Raw genomic sequence first — 15,898 nt, forward strand, 5'->3', positions numbered from 1 at the left:
TCTCACAATTCCAAGATTTGTCAATCAACTTTTTCTTTTTCTTTATTAGGCTTGGTCAATTAGTGACTAATACCCTGCCACATTTTCTTTTCTTGTTTTTTTTGGAGTACCTGAAATTGTTAAAATTGCCATTTTTTTCAGCGACTCCCTAAAAGGACTCCCCTCCTCCCCCCTGCCTCCTGCCAAACAGAAACAACTCTTCACAAAAATACCCTATCTTGGAAATTGCTCTCTTTGTGAGCCAATGCCTCTCCTACATGGACATGTGGTAGGGGCTGTCTGAGTAACGGGATGTTTAGAGTTCGTGACAACCCAGCCTGGCCAAAGCTTCTATGCATAAAGAGATGGAATCTCAATCGTTCGACTTGCTTAGTTCCAGAATTTGATCCGAAGGGCATCCACTGCTTGTGATCAGTCTTTCCGAATGATAGCACTCTCCCTATTTAGTGCAGGATGACTGGCACACTATATCTGATTAAGCCATCCTATCAAATTCTCTGTTGCTGGCTGCTTTCGCAGCCAATTAATGGCCCTAGACGTATACAGACACTCCATCTGCCAAGTATTTAACTATTGCCTGTCAGTGATAGGCTTCTATTCTGTAGGAGGCAACACCTGCTGCCATGATTCTATCAACTGTGACAAAAGCCCAGACGAAGAGATGGCTACCTTGTGTTACACCACCACACACCTACTGTTTGGGTCTCAAGCCCAATTTGGGTGAAGAAAACAGGGTCCTTCCATTGAGCTCTTGTGACAGCTGGTTGACATCAATACACCTTCAGGGTGGAAAAGCTAACTTGGTGATTTGGTGAACAGACTAGGAAGAGGATGGCTGGGAGAAATGATGCAGGATAGGAGGGGAGAATGTGGTTGGTGCAGGAGACTTAACAAATTCTGGGCCTGAGCCCTGCAGCAATCGGCATGTCATTATATTCTGGAAAAATGGCAGCATGCTGGTGATCCGATTGGGCACTGAGACAAGGTCTCACTGCTAGGATTGCACACAGAACGTTGATGTAAGGGAGAAGAGAGCATGAGCACCCATGAGCAGGCAAATACAAACAGGGTAGGAGGGATTTGGAAGGGCAGCATCCTGGAGGCAGGAATGATGAGAGATTTGGGAAGGTGGGAGCGTGAAGACTGAGTGGCACGGCTGTAGGAGTGATTGGAGGAGATAAAGGAAGGGGAGGGAGAAGGTGCAAGTGTTGCATAGAAATCCGTTTCATACATTGACGTGGAGGGGAGAGAAACAAAGTCATTGTGTGTGAGAAATGGCACCAACTATGGAGGAGAGATAAATGAGAGACAGTGAGAGTGAATGAGCTGAAGCAAGAGAGTAGAGTGTACTTGCTGAATTGAAAGATAGAGTGTTGTACAACTCTAGTTTAGGTCATAGGTTGACTTGACCAGCCTTCACCCTACTAACTAGAGTTAGGTTTACTTATTGTAGACCCTAGTGTCACTACTTTAATAATATTCTAAGACTGTCATAAAGAATGGGCATAGGGCCCTTCAATGGTATATGTAGATCAGCCAACAATCTACACAGCCACACACATTCCATTGTTGCTGTGAAGGTTTCCCTGTACTCAACCTCACAAGATGAGGTAGCCACTGTAGGCTGTTTCTTACTTAGCCATGAAATGTATGAGCAGCCCAGAAAGAAATAGTGTCTACTAGAAGACTACCTAGTGTCTGAATCACCAACCCATTATGAATCATTGTAAGCTTGTACATGCAAAACTTTTCCCTTGTGAAATAATAATGCATTTGATTGAGTACCTTGCAAATATCTAAAGGTCCGCTTAACAACTTGCCAATGTATGGTGCATGGGTTGGGTATATACTTGCTTACTTGAGATGTTGCATACTGAATGTCAGGGCGTGTGTTGCAAAGATAAAAAAGATAGCTAATAGTTTGGTTGTAGATTGCAACATCAAATATCTCTTCACCATCATACATAGACAACTTTATCCATAGGAGTGCATATAGGTTTGCAATCTTGCAAAGCTTGTCCACATATTGTGACTGTGACATGATAATGCCATGTGAATTGAATCTCCAAATAGTAGGGTAGACAGCCCATGTTTGACATAGCAAATGCATATTTCATTTCAGCCTTGAAATCTGCAATTTTATCCTCTTTAGGTTTAGTGATGAGCATGTCATCCACATAAAGAACGATAATCAGCAATTCCCCCTCTTCATTCTTAATGTATAAAGTGGGAGCAATTGGACTATTTTTTGAACCCTTTGCTAGCCAAATAAGCATCAACTTTAGAGGACCATGCACAAGGAGCTTGTTTGAAACCATAAAGAGCCTTATGTAATTTATAGGCCATGTGATCTTTTACTTTAACCACAAACTAAGGTTGTGAAACATATGTGAGGAAATGCTCTAGATACAAAAAACACAAAATCAATCGTTCGACAAAGCACAAACTGATAGAACATAGTTAGGTTTAGGGAAAGTTAGAGACAATAAATACAGAGAATATTGAAGTGAATGTCTACTGAAAATATAGTGCTCATGCAACAAACACACACTATGTAGTGAATGAATATTGAACCTTGAACTCGTGTCTCAAGGACCAAGGTAGAGGTAATGAGTTGGAGAGTGTGTCATACTCCAAAAGGATCGCGAAATGAAGTAAGGCAGCTACTAAGGGTCGAACACTAGCAGATGCAGCTTTGGAAGTTGGATTTGATGTAGACAGGCAGTGAGGAGAGAGAAAGAGTAAAAATGCATGTACTTGAGAGGAGAGAAAAACTATAGTAAGCTGATGATGACGTGGCAAATTGATGGCAGCAAAAACGCAGGTATGATGACGTGGTAGGTTGACGGTAGCAAAAATGCAAGTATGATGACATGGCAATCCGTACAACAACCATAGATCACAAACACAATATTTCAGCAGTTCCCAGTTGTAGATGATATGGCTGATCAGCGAATGCAGTAGAAATCTATGTAGGCTACATGATGGAGGTTGGAAATAGGCACTAGACTGATGTAGACAGCAATGGACAGCTTCGGATGAGATATCCTTTGTGAACGGGGTGTGGGTAGGGAAGCTAGAGGGCTTGAAACTTGCAAAAACGAGATTGAGTTGAATGGAGGATAGCATGTCTATTTGTGGACGGGGTGTGGGTAGTGAAGCTAGAGGGCTTGAAACCTGCAAAAACGAGATTGAGATGAATGGAGGGCAGCATGCCTATTTATAAAAAGTTTTGGGACCTCGCACTGTGCACCATTTTAAAACTCTCTCGAATTGTTCACCATTTAAGGGTTTTCATTAATTAAGCATTTTTGGGACTGTTTAAGCAGCTAATTCAGCATATAATGCTTATGTTAGCTCAATGAAGGCCAACCCAAAATTTTGAGTATTTTAGTTTGTATGTGTTTTATCCAAGGTATCCCACCCCAAAGCAGCCAAGGCATTGGACAAAGGGTGCACAGTGGTTGCCTAGTGGTCTACCAAGACTATAGAGACAATGGTTATTTTACGAAGGAAGTCCAAGTGTTCACCTTGGAGAGGCTAGGGCATCGGACAAAGGGTGCACATCGGCTGCTTTGTGGCTACTACCATGTCCTACAAAGGCGGATGGAACCGCAATGAACCTTTTTTTGTTTTTTGGATTGGTTGATAATGATTGTTTCAAAAAGTGGAGGTGTTAGTCGATTAAGTAATGCACGGGAGACTAGTAGCTAGACCCAAAGGCTTCCACAAAATAAACAAGCTATCCCTACCACTACTGGATGTCGATGATGAAGGAATAGGCTAGTGGAGTGTGTAGCAAATATGGGGAGTATGTGGAGAAGCAAAAAAGATGTGTGGAAAGCAAGCTAGCAAGGCTAAGCAAGCAAGCAAGTAGAGGGAATTGCCTTGGGAGACAACCATGGGAATATTATGAATATGGTGGATCTAGAGTCGACCACTCCAAAGTGATCAAAAAGGGATAAATGCATACAGATGTATATTTACGCGAACAAAATACCAATGCATTGGAAGTATGCAAAAGGAGATGCAAGATGTCATGCTTATAAAAAATGCTATGCAAGGGTGCCACTTGGATAGTTTGGTCTTGTAGAAGCAAATGTCAATTTGTAAAAGGAAGCAAAAACAGTGACATAAGATCATAAAACATGTAGATCTCACCTTCAATAGAAAGTGCTAGTGGGTGCTATGTACAAAATGTGGAAAGACTTTCTCTACCAAAAGGTAGGCACAATTAGTGGGTCTACCCTACTATCTCGGCTATGGAGGGGGGGTGGGAGTGCCCTCACCGGAAGTGCTCGAGAGACGCGAGTCTTGGGCGGACTGCCCTTAGCCTTTAAATGACACTTGTTGTCAAAGTGACCAGTTTTTTGATAATATTGACAATACCGATTTTTCTTTGGTACATTCTACCACCCGAGTTTGATTTTAGACTGGGAAGTTTCTTGTGACTCGCTAGCTTGGGTTTGATTTGGACTTTGATTGGAAGTTTGAGTTTGCTTGCTCTTCCCTTGTTGCCCCTTTTGAGGAGATGCAATAAAGGTCCCCTCTGTGGAGGATGACCCATGAAATTGATTGAACTGCCAAGCGTAACGTAGTAGCTAACACTCAAATCCATAGAATGTGGGCATGTGAGGCTATGAGATCATTTGCTGGACAAAATGAAAATATTTCCTTGGTAGCTTATTAAGGAACAATGTAACCTGATCGTCAAGGGACCTAGGGGTACCAGTGGTTGCGAACTTAGTGAGGGGATACTGATACTCATTCAACTTGACTTTCAAGTCATCCTTATGAGTGATTGTGAAGTTTCACAGCTCACGGTCTAAATTGATGCGACGAGTCGGATCCCGCACTGCATAGTGGTCAACGAGATGGGCCCAACACTGAAGAGGCAAGATCTAATTGCTGAAGGTGAGAATGGAATTCAGGAAGAAGACCTTGCATCAACTCAACTATGGCTATGGCATCTCAACTCTTCCAAGAGTGACAAACCTCATATGGAAACCAGCGGGGGTTAGGTTGGGTTATTGTCCGAGAACAAGTTCCCACGAACCTTGGGAATTCAAAACATACCTCATCAAATTGGACCAAGTGGCAAAATTCAACTCGTTAAAACGAGTCTTATCTAAAAACTCATGCTTGGTTGATGAGGATGAATGGGATGCGGGTGGGGGTGTAGGATATGGAGGTGGATGAGATGGATTTGGTGGTGGATGAGAGAGTGATGGATTAGGTCGGAAGGTAGAAATAGGCTGTGAGTAGCCAAGGAGCACCGATTGATGTGGAGGCACTAGAACATGAATGTTTCCATAAGGTGCCGATGGTGGAGGTGGAGGCACTGGGACATGGGAGCCTTGTCCAAATGTTGGCTGGGAAGTAGAAGAATGACCCGTTAGCTCACTAGCTAATGCCATGGAGGCAAACTGCCGAGCCTCTATCACGAGTATGTTGCTCAGATGAGTGGAAGGAGATGCCCTAAAGGCCGTGCGTGAGTGTGCGGAACCCCCCAAGGTGGTATGTGTGGAAACATGTGGTGCGCTTAATGGAGGTTGAAAGGAAGGTGCAAGGGAAGATGAGGGTGGGGTGGATGAGAGCTCAAAAGGATTTGTGATTGGTGTGGAAGTGGGAAATGATGTGGGCTCCTTTTGTTCATTAAATGCAGGAAATTGAAAAGATGATTGTGATCTAGATGTGAATGCAATTACTCTAGTTTGACCATGAGAAATTAAATCATTTGAAGGAAAAGAAAGTGAAGGGATACTTACAACTTTTATATTCAATTTCTTACATTCTCTTGAGTCTAGAAAGAAAAATCTTTCTTCTTCATTGCTCATAAACTAAAAAATAATTATGGATAATCCCTTCATGAAGAGGATCTCTTGATCCTTGAGAAAAAGAGGAATCAGCTTGAATAGAGTCAGAAATATATATGTTCATACTTGATGCAAGAGTAAAGATGAATGATGGAAGTGGTGTATAGTTCGTGCCAGTTTTCACTTGCAGATGGCCAGTCCGTAGTGGAGATTTCGTCTTTCGTGCATGGTCATTAGTTCTATGCATCTAATCTAAAGGAGAAAACTTAGTCTTACCTTCAATCTATTGCTGACCCCTATGTACAAGGATGAGATTCATACTCTGCAATTGAAATGTTGTATGGTCGGTGGATTCCATGGTAGTTTGAAGTCTCTCTATGTATACCAAATCTATTAGTGGCAAGCTCGAAGGTCTGCTTCTAATTGTTTCTAGACATGTTTAGCTCTGGCGGTGTGGAAGTGTTTGAAGTCATTAGACCCTTTTGTCATTTCTGCTTCAGTGGATGAGCTTTTCGATCAAAGTCCTAGGTATCTCAAAGAGAACTTGGCTTTGATACCATGTGAAGAAATGCTCTAAACACAGAAAACACACAACCAATCATACGACAAAGCACAAAGTGATACAACATGGTTAGGGTTAGGGTAACTCAGAGACAATGAACGTAGAGAATACTGAAGTGAATGTCTACTGAAAATATAGTGCTCATGTAGCAAATACACTATGCAGTGTATGAATATTGTGTTAGAGTTGGACATTCCTTGGACAGGTAGGAACAATAGGAGTAGTAGGTACAGCAGGCGACACGTGTTAGGCAGATTGCAGGTCGGACAAGTGTTTGGCTAGTTTAAATGCAGCCGACCTGCTATTTCTTGGTCTTTTTGGATGGCCTATTTATTGGCCTAGGTTTTTGCAGTCTTCGTCAGTTGTGCTCCTGGTTTTCAGGTTGTAGACCGTGGAGATTTCCCTCAGGGCTGATGGAGATTGAGATCTTTGAGGTGGAGACATACGCAGGCATTCTCTTTGCACCCGTGTATATTTCTGCATTCTTATACAGCACTCTTCACTGTAGATTTTTTGCGTTTCAATGTCTCTTTCTCTCTCTCTTCTCTCTCTGTTCACTCTTTGTCTTGGTCATTCGCTTCCGCATTGCTTCACTTTGACATGGTATTAGAGCATTGAAGGACTGACTAGGGTGGACCCATCTAGAGAGGAGTTTTCAGTGCGACACAAGACTGCGTTTTCAAGGGCGAGTAGGAGGGCTGCGCATCAGAACGAGGCTGAGGTGAGCATGGGCGCGTGAGAAAGGAGAAGATTTGTTGAAGTTACTACTGTTTCTTGCTTTTAGAGAAGGAAGAAGGTTGTATTTTGGGCCTTCAAGTGCAGATTTTATCTTTTCATCGCCTCTGGCGGGTAGGAGGAGCGCAACAAGCGGTCAAGAGCCCTAGTAGGCTATATTCTCACAGTCAAAGGGGGCTGCCTTTTGTGTTTTGTGCAGGCATTGTAGGTGAAGATGTCTTCTAAGGCCGAGACAGAGTTTCAAGCGATCATGGACCGGAAGATGCCCGCCGTCTTACTGGCTCTTCCATCTGATTAAAAGCTCGATGGCAAGAATTACCGCATTTGGCGGGTCATGATGCTTGCCATTTTGGAGTCCTATGATTTGGCGGAGCTTGTAACGGAAGCTAATTATCGTCCTTCTTCGTGAGACGAGTCCAAACTCTCTTCCAGTGATAAGGTGGAGTTGGCAAAGGCTTAGGCACAAACTCAATGCTCGTATCTGCTTGTTTTTATTTCTCTCATGTACTATAGCTGTTATCTCTTATATTGAGCATTTGACAGCAGCCCGGGAGATATGATTGAAGAAATAAACATCACAATTTTGCCAAGAAGGCTATTGCCTGGCAATAAACATTAAAAAATACTTGACGATTTCACTTTGGAAGGTGTCACTTGCTGTCACTTTCTTCTCCTTGTCCCAAAACTTAGAAAAATTGCTCGTGGACTGTGCAACAGGTTGACTCAGCCTTCAGCTTTGATATTGACTGCCCCAAAGTTGAATGCTTTTTCTTGGTGTTTTATTGCTCTCTCATTTTTACATGTGCTCTTTTTGTCTGTCTGAAATTTCAGATTGCATCTCTTTTTTTTTTCGTGAAGATAATTGAATTAAATAGTAAATATCTACATCAGACCATCAGGTCAGCATACAAATAACAGACATAAAGGAAAGTCTATGAAGACTCTAACACAGAAAAGTCACACAAAAAGAACAGCTAGTGTGGAGTGAACAATGTCTAGCCAAGGAGCAGCGATGTCAGGAAGAACCAAATCAGCAGACACCATAGAAGAGATCTACCACAACACTAAATGACGAATACGGGCCACATGACCATCAATGCCTAATATTGAATAAAAAATGAAGGCATTCCGAGTACGCCAAATATGCCACAGGGCTGTCCATCGAAGGAAATGGAAAAGGTAGGAATAATTTGAGTGCAAAGAGGTCATAGAAGTAATCTTTCCCATAATCCATGAACGAGATGATATTCGGTGTTAAGTCGCTGAGAGCCACATGGAGGAAACAAAACTCCAGATTTGTCTCGCAACAGGGCAGGAGATAAAGAGATGAAGCATTGTCTCATCACATGTAGTGCAGAATACACATCGACCAACAGAGATCTTGTGAGCACGCATCACATCCCTAGCAGGAAGAGCCGCAATAAGCAGCCTCCACATGAACACTTTGCCCTGATACGGAACCTTAGATTTTCAGAGCTGGAGGAATCTATCTTGCCACTTTTGCTATCTCGAATATGCCATACTTTATTAGCCTTACTTGTGACCCATCTCTTGGTCTCCACCATCTGATGATATATTTGGTTAGCCGACCTTTTTTCAAAATCATCAGGAATCACGAACATCCAATCACGCCAGGGAGACAATGGCTGTAATGCAGGCAAAGGATAGAACCTCAAAAGTGTTGAGCTCAGAGGGCGTGGAGATCGAGACACGGAGTGATTGCTAGTAACGGAGAGATAGAGAGAGAGAGAGTGCAGAGTTAAGAGTGAGAGTGAGCACGGCTTGTGGGTACAATATCGAGAGTGTATCTCTTTAGGTTTATATATATATATATATGAAAGTATAAGTGCTAAGGGTGTGTTCACACCCGAGCACATTTAAAAGGCATGAGGGCCTTTATTCCCAACAACCTCCCACCTAAAGGCAATGTGTCTTAAGAGGAGAAAAGAATCAGCTAAGTCTAGGTATGTACAAAGCTGAAATACATATATCTATCCAACTCCCATCATCTGTCGGCAATGAGCAAACCGTTTTGCTGGAAGACCCTTCGTGAGAAGGTTTGCAGGATTATCATTTGTATGCACTTTGACAAGCTCAATGCTCTTGTTGTCAAGTACATCTCTGATGAACTGGTACTTTATCTGTATGTGCTTTGTCTTTACATGAAAGATGGGATTCCGTGCTAGCATGATAGCACTCCGCCGACTATCACAATGGAGAACAGGTAACTTTGTAATGCCAAGCTCTCCCACTAGACGTGAAAGCCATAAAGCCTCCTTGCATGCCTCAGTAGCAGCCACATATTCTGCCTCTGTAGTAGACAATGCAACACACTTTTGTAGCTTGGAGATCCAAGAGACTACTCCTCCTGTGAAGATAAACACATACCCAGAAGTGAACTTTCTGCAATCTGCATGATCAGCATAGTTTGCATCCATAAAGCCAACGACAGATGCCTTCTGCTTTCCAAAGCAGATACACAACTCCTTTGTGCCTTTGAGGTATCTCATAATACCTTTCACTGCTTCCCAATGCTTTTTACCAAGGTTGGCCATGTATCTGCTAACCACTCATACTGCAAAGACAACGTCAGGACGTGTAGTAACCATAGTATACATCAAACTGCGAATAACTGAAGCATATGGTATCTTGGCCATTTCAGCCTTCTCATCATCAGATGTAGGGCTGTCCTCTGCACCGAGTTTCACATATGGAGGCAATGGAACCCCAATTATTTTCCCCCTCTCCATATTGAAACGCTGCAAAACCTTGGAGATATACTCCTGCTGAGATAGATAGAGTAATTCTTTTGACCTATCTCTGAGTATTCGCATGCCAAGAATGTGATTTGCATCACCAAGATCCTTCATATCAAAGCTGCCATGAAGACTTTGCTTCAGTGAGTCCAAGGCATGAGTATCCCTGCCAGCAATCAGCATGTCATCAACATGTAGAACCAATATAATCAGGCTGCCATCTGCTGCCTTCTTGGTGTACAAGTAGTGATCCACTTGACTTCTATGGAAACCTTGAGACTGCATAAATGTATCAAACTTATGATACCATTCTCTTGGTGCTTGTTTCAGCCCATACAAACTTCTTTTGAGTTTACATACCATATTCTCTTTCCCTTTTTCCACAAACCCCTCAGGCTGCTGCATATATATGTCTTCATGCAGATCACCATGTAAGAATGAAGTCTTTACATCCATTTGTATGAGCTCCATATCTTCAGTTGCAACCAAGCCCAAAATGGTTCTCAATGTAGTCATCTTGACTACAGGAGAGAATATCTCATCAAAGTCAATTCCATGTTCCTGCTTGTACCCCTTCGCAACCAATCTTGCTTTGTACTTTGGTGAGGAACCAAAAGTGGCCTTCATCTTGTAAACCCATTTGCATGGAAGTGTTTTCTGCCGTTTAGACAACTGCACCAAGTCCCAAGTGCCATTTTTCTCAAGAGATTCCATGTCTGACAACATGGCTTTATACCATTTCTTGATGCCTTGTCTGTCCGTTGCTTCCTTGAAGCAAGATGGTTCACCAGAGTCTGTCAACATGACATAATCAGCCACATTGTTTGCATCAGGAATGAATGTATCAGGTTGTCTAGTAGCCCTAGATGATCTGTTAACCCAATGATCATTGTTTGCTGGCTGTTGAGCATTTTCAGCTTGCTGTCCTGGCATTTCAGCGTGCAAATCAGCATTAACAGCTTGCTGTCATGGCTGTTCCTACACATGTAGTGGCTCATTATCATGTGCAATAGCTGGCTGATCATTTTCAGCATTATTTTTCTGCATTTACAAGTTCATTTACAGCAGGTATTTGCTACTGTACAGCGGGCACATTTTGCTGTCCAAAAGGTATTTCTTCTTGGAATACAACCCTATGGACCTCCTTATGCATGCGATCTTCCCGGAAGATAACGTCATTGCTATGTACTACTTTCCTTTTCTCGAGATCCCATAATCTATACCCCATTTCACCCTCGTCACCATATCCTAGGAAAATGCATTTACAGGACTTTGACTCAAGTTTGGTGCGTTTTTCTTTACGAATGTGCACAAAAGCCTCGCAACCAAATACTTTCAGGTGAGCATATGAAGGTGGCTTGCCCGACCACGCTTCTTGGGGAACTTCCTCACCAAAGATCTGTTTAGTGATCAATTAATCAAGTGTATGGCTGTCATAACAACCTCTGTCCAAAAACCATGGGGTAATGCAACGTGAGATAACTCCGTATGGACCTTATCTTGTATGGTCCGATTCATACGCTCTGCAACTTCATTTTGGGGTGGATTATGAGGGGCGGTGAGCTCTCTCTTTATCCCTTTGCTGTCACAGAATGCCTGAAAGGCCTTGGACACATATTCCCCACCATTGTCAAAGCAAAGACACTTAAGTGTCTTATCAGTCTGATTTTCAATCAATGCCAAGAATTTTTTAAACATGTCAAGCACTTCATCCTTGCTACGAATAGGATAAAATATTTCTTCCCCCCTAAAGATAATCCTAGCATTTGACATACATTGGAATGTACTAACTCTAGAGGAGAAGATTTCAGCGAAAGAGACTTTTTATGAGACGTTTGTGCATGCTTACCATAAACACAATGATCACAATGCTCAAGATCAACATAACGGAGACTAGGCAAGTAACCCAAACAAGAGAGCACTTTCATTCCAGTTTGACTCGTGTGCCAACCGGCCATGCCACAAAGAAACACTTGATTGCTCGGCCACGACAACCACATGATCACTCACACTAGATACATGGAGGGGATACAAGGTATCACTTTTACAACCTGTGGCAATCACTCTAGATTCCTTACAGATCTTTCATTTTCCATCACCAAAGGTGGTATGAAATCCATCGTCATCTAGTTGCCCTGTGTTAATCAAGCTCTTCTTGAGCTGAGGTACATGTTGAAGTGTGAAGATAGATACATGCTGAAACTGCAACTGCACACTGCCAATACCTGCAATGTCACATGCATAGTTGTCCCCAAGATGAATAACACCATGTTGACCCCCTGTATAGTCAGAGAACCACTCACGATGAGGGGTGACATGAAAGGAAGCACCTGAATCGAGAATCCAAGTGTGCAGGTCCTCATCCGTATTTGCAAGTAAAGCATGTGCACTAAAGTGTGAAGAGACCAAGAGTACGTCATTTCCATTGTCACTGTCATGAGTGACTACATTTACCTCTTCAATTTTGACACTGCTCTTCTTAGGATGACTCTCTTTTTTCTCTTCCTTGCTATCATCTATCTTTTTGCCCTTTCCTTTCTCTTTCTTCCATTTGTAGCAGTCACGTTTAAAGTGACCCTTCTTGCCACAATGATGGCATTCAACATGCTTGCCACGTGATTTGCTGCATCCCTTGCTATCAGATTTACCTTTCTGCTGTGATCTGCCCCTAGTATGCAAAGCATTGGAAGACTTACTGGATGCATTGTTGTGCCGATTCATTTCTTCCATGAGTAGAGCACTCTCTACATCAGCATACAAAAGAATCACGTTAGAATTACTCATAGCAGTCTTGAATGTATCCTAGCTCTTTGGCAAAGTGCAAAGCAAGAACGTAGCCTTAAATTCTTCATCAATCAAGAACTTCAAGGCAACCAGCTGGCTGAAAATGGAGTTAAACTCACTCAAGTGAGTAGACATTGCTGTACCCTCTTTCATACGCAAATCCATAAGCTTTTTCAGCCAATACACTTTGCTTGTGGCACTCTTTTGTGCATACAGTTCTTCCAGTCGAGTCCAAATAGCATATGCAGAATCCAAACCTTCAATGTTAACAGCAAGACATTAGAAATCGATAGCTCGATGGTTGAGCATGCAAGCTCATTTAACTCATCCCAATCTTCCCGTTCCATGTCTGCGGGCTTTGCCCCTTTGGTCTTAATCGGCTTTGCCTGCTTCTTCTTCAACAGGATATTGTAGCACTGTTTTTGCCAGACTGCAAAGTTATGTGGTTCTTCAAGCTTCTTAATGTGCATGAGATTACTGCTGTCACTGCTGCCAGCCATGATTTCCAACCCAAATGTGACAAAAAATTCAGCAAATACAGGCCCAAGCAGTCACACAAGTGACCAAGGTACAAACAAGTACCAACTAGCAATAAATGACCACGTAGAAGCAGAAATTTCAGTCCACAATTGATTACAGCTGTTCCAAGGGCAAATACATCACATTACATGAGAAGTTTCAAATTTTAGCTGCAATTTCTGTTGTACATGTACCCACAGGCATAAAATTTGACACCCACAGTCAAAAGCCCCAAAATTTTTGTGCTCAAAGCATCAACCATACATGTGCACTGTCTCTGACATGCATAGAACAAGTCAATTTTTCCAAACTAGAGCAATTTCAGCAAAACCCCCAAATTTTTCCAAATTCTAGATATTCAAGTTGCATGGAATTGAACTTGCATGTACATAAAATGACCAAATGGCGCAAAATGTGCATAAAAGTCGAGAAATTGGATATAATCTAGCCCAATTTTGTATGTACATGAAAAACCCCAAATGTCGGCGGCAAAATGTCACAAATTCCTGCAATTTCTGAGGCAAGTTGTCTTGTCCTGCATCACAATCCCCAAATCCGGGAAAAGCCCCAAATTTCTGGGCCAAGATTGCACAAAAAAATGGAAATTGTTCTTGTGCACGTGAACACCTGGTAAGGAGAGAAGGAAAAAATTCTAGGAATTTGTCAAAAAAAAGACGAGAAGAAGAAAAACGTCACGTTTGACGCCTGTCCGGGTCTGTCGTCAACGCTCGCTGCCTGTCAGTGCTGTGCGTCAGTTGCCACGTTGGTCTCGTTTGATGTTGACCCGTCAGGTTAGGTCTGGTCAAGTTGGCGTCTCCAGTCGAATGTGTGGCTCTTGTCCCGTTCGTCAGCGCCCCGTGAAGTTGCCCGCTGGTCCTGCCATCTCGTAAGCTGCCTGCGCCTACTCCGTTCGACTGGCGCGATGCTTGCAGCCATTGTTGCCTATTCACAACTTGTTGCACGCCTCCCAGCAGTCCGTTGATATAGACTTTGTCAGTCTTGTCGTCCGCGATGCTTGTAGCCCAACCTGCAACTCCAACTCTGCCGTTTGACTTCTGCATGATTAATGGAGTATTGAACACTTGTGCTCTGGTACCAGTTTGTCGAGCTCAAAGGGCGCGAAGATCGAGACACGCAGTGATTACTAGCAGGGGAGAGAGAGAGAGAGAGAGAGAGAGAGAGAGAGAGAGAGAGAGAGAGAGAGAGAGAGAGTGTGTGTGTGTGTGTGGAGAATTGAGAGTGAGAGTGAGCACGACTTGTGGGTACAATACCGAGAGTGTACCTCTTTAGGTTTTTAGATATATATATATATATATATATATATATATATATATATATATATATATATATATATATATATAAGGGTGTGTTCACACCTGAGCACATTTAAAAGGTAGGAGGGCCTTTATTCCCAACACAAAGTCTATCTTGTATGAACAACCAAATATCGTGATATCCTCTAGGCACTTGAAGATGCTGACGAATGTTGTGGAGGGTGTGCATGAGCTAAGCTGCGAGTGAAGGGAGTTGAGAGCAGTAGAGTGAGAAGAGTGATAGAGTGAGCATGACACTTGATGTTTGGTACAAAGACTTGTATACCACATTTTAGGTTTTGAATATATATAAAGTACAAAGTGTAAGGGTGCGTTCACACCTGAACACGGTACAAAGGCACAGTGAGCCTTTATTCCGAACAACCTCCCACTTAAAGGCAACGTGCCTAAAGGCAGAGGAAAGAATCAACTAAGTGTATGTATGTACAAAGTTGGAAGGCATATATACTATCCAATCTCCATCATCTGGCGGCAATGAGCAAACGACTCGACTAGAAGACCTTTCGTGAGAAGGTTTGCAGGATTATTATCTATATGTACCTTGACAAGCTCAATGCCTTTGCTGTCAAGTATATCCTTGATCAAGTGATACTTCACTTGTATGTGCTTTGTCTTTGCGTGAAAGACAGGATTTTGTGCTAGCACGATAGCACTCTGAGTGTCACAGTGGAGGATAGGAACCTCTGTAATCCCAAGATCTCTCACCAGATGTGAAAGTCATAAAGCCTCTTTGCATGCCTTTGTGGTAGCCATATATTCTGCCTTTGTAGTAGATAGTGCAACACACTTTTGCAGCCTAGATATCCAAGAGATTGCTCCTCCTGGAACATAAACACATATCCTGAAGTAGACTTTCTGCAATCAAGATGGCCAACATAGTTTGCATCCGTAAAACCAACAATAGATGACTTCTGCTTACGAAAGCAGATACACAAATCCTTTGTGCCCTTGAGGTATCTCATGATACTCTTCACTGCTTCCCAATGCTTTTTGCTAGGATATGTGAAACCAGCCTTCCTTCTCGGATAGGGTGGTTTAACCTGATTAAGCACTTAATTACAGCAATAAATAAATGCACATAAAATGAAATACACACTTTACCATAACTTTCTTGGATAGTAGACATCCTGTTGGCCCCAAAATTGGCGCTCCTTGCGGTATTTCTTTAGCCTTCATTCAATTGGAAGGAGTACAACTCGAGATTCTTCAATCTCCTCCTGCTAACCAATTGCTCTTGCTGTTGTAAATGACTAGCAAGCCTTTTGGGTCATTTGCCCCTTGATTCACCCAGGACTTCTTCTCCAATTCGACCCTTGGCTGGCCAAATGCTGCCCCAAATCAATTTGGGATGGGCTGGCTTTTGAAATCCCTTGATAATCTTCAATTATCAGT

General features: G+C 42.6%; 1 protein-coding gene across 9 annotated transcripts in view; it reads left to right on the forward strand.

Moving 5' to 3' along the window:
- Nucleotides 1–15,898, forward strand: part of GRL (transcription activator) — a 71,582-nt gene that overhangs the window by 40,984 nt on the left and 14,700 nt on the right. The window lies entirely within an intron of this gene.

Source organism: Lygodium microphyllum, chromosome 30, assembly GCF_053477565.2.
Source record: "Lygodium microphyllum isolate KBCC chromosome 30, Lygodium_microphyllum_v1.1.10, whole genome shotgun sequence".
NCBI lineage: Eukaryota > Viridiplantae > Streptophyta > Polypodiopsida > Schizaeales > Lygodiaceae > Lygodium > Lygodium microphyllum.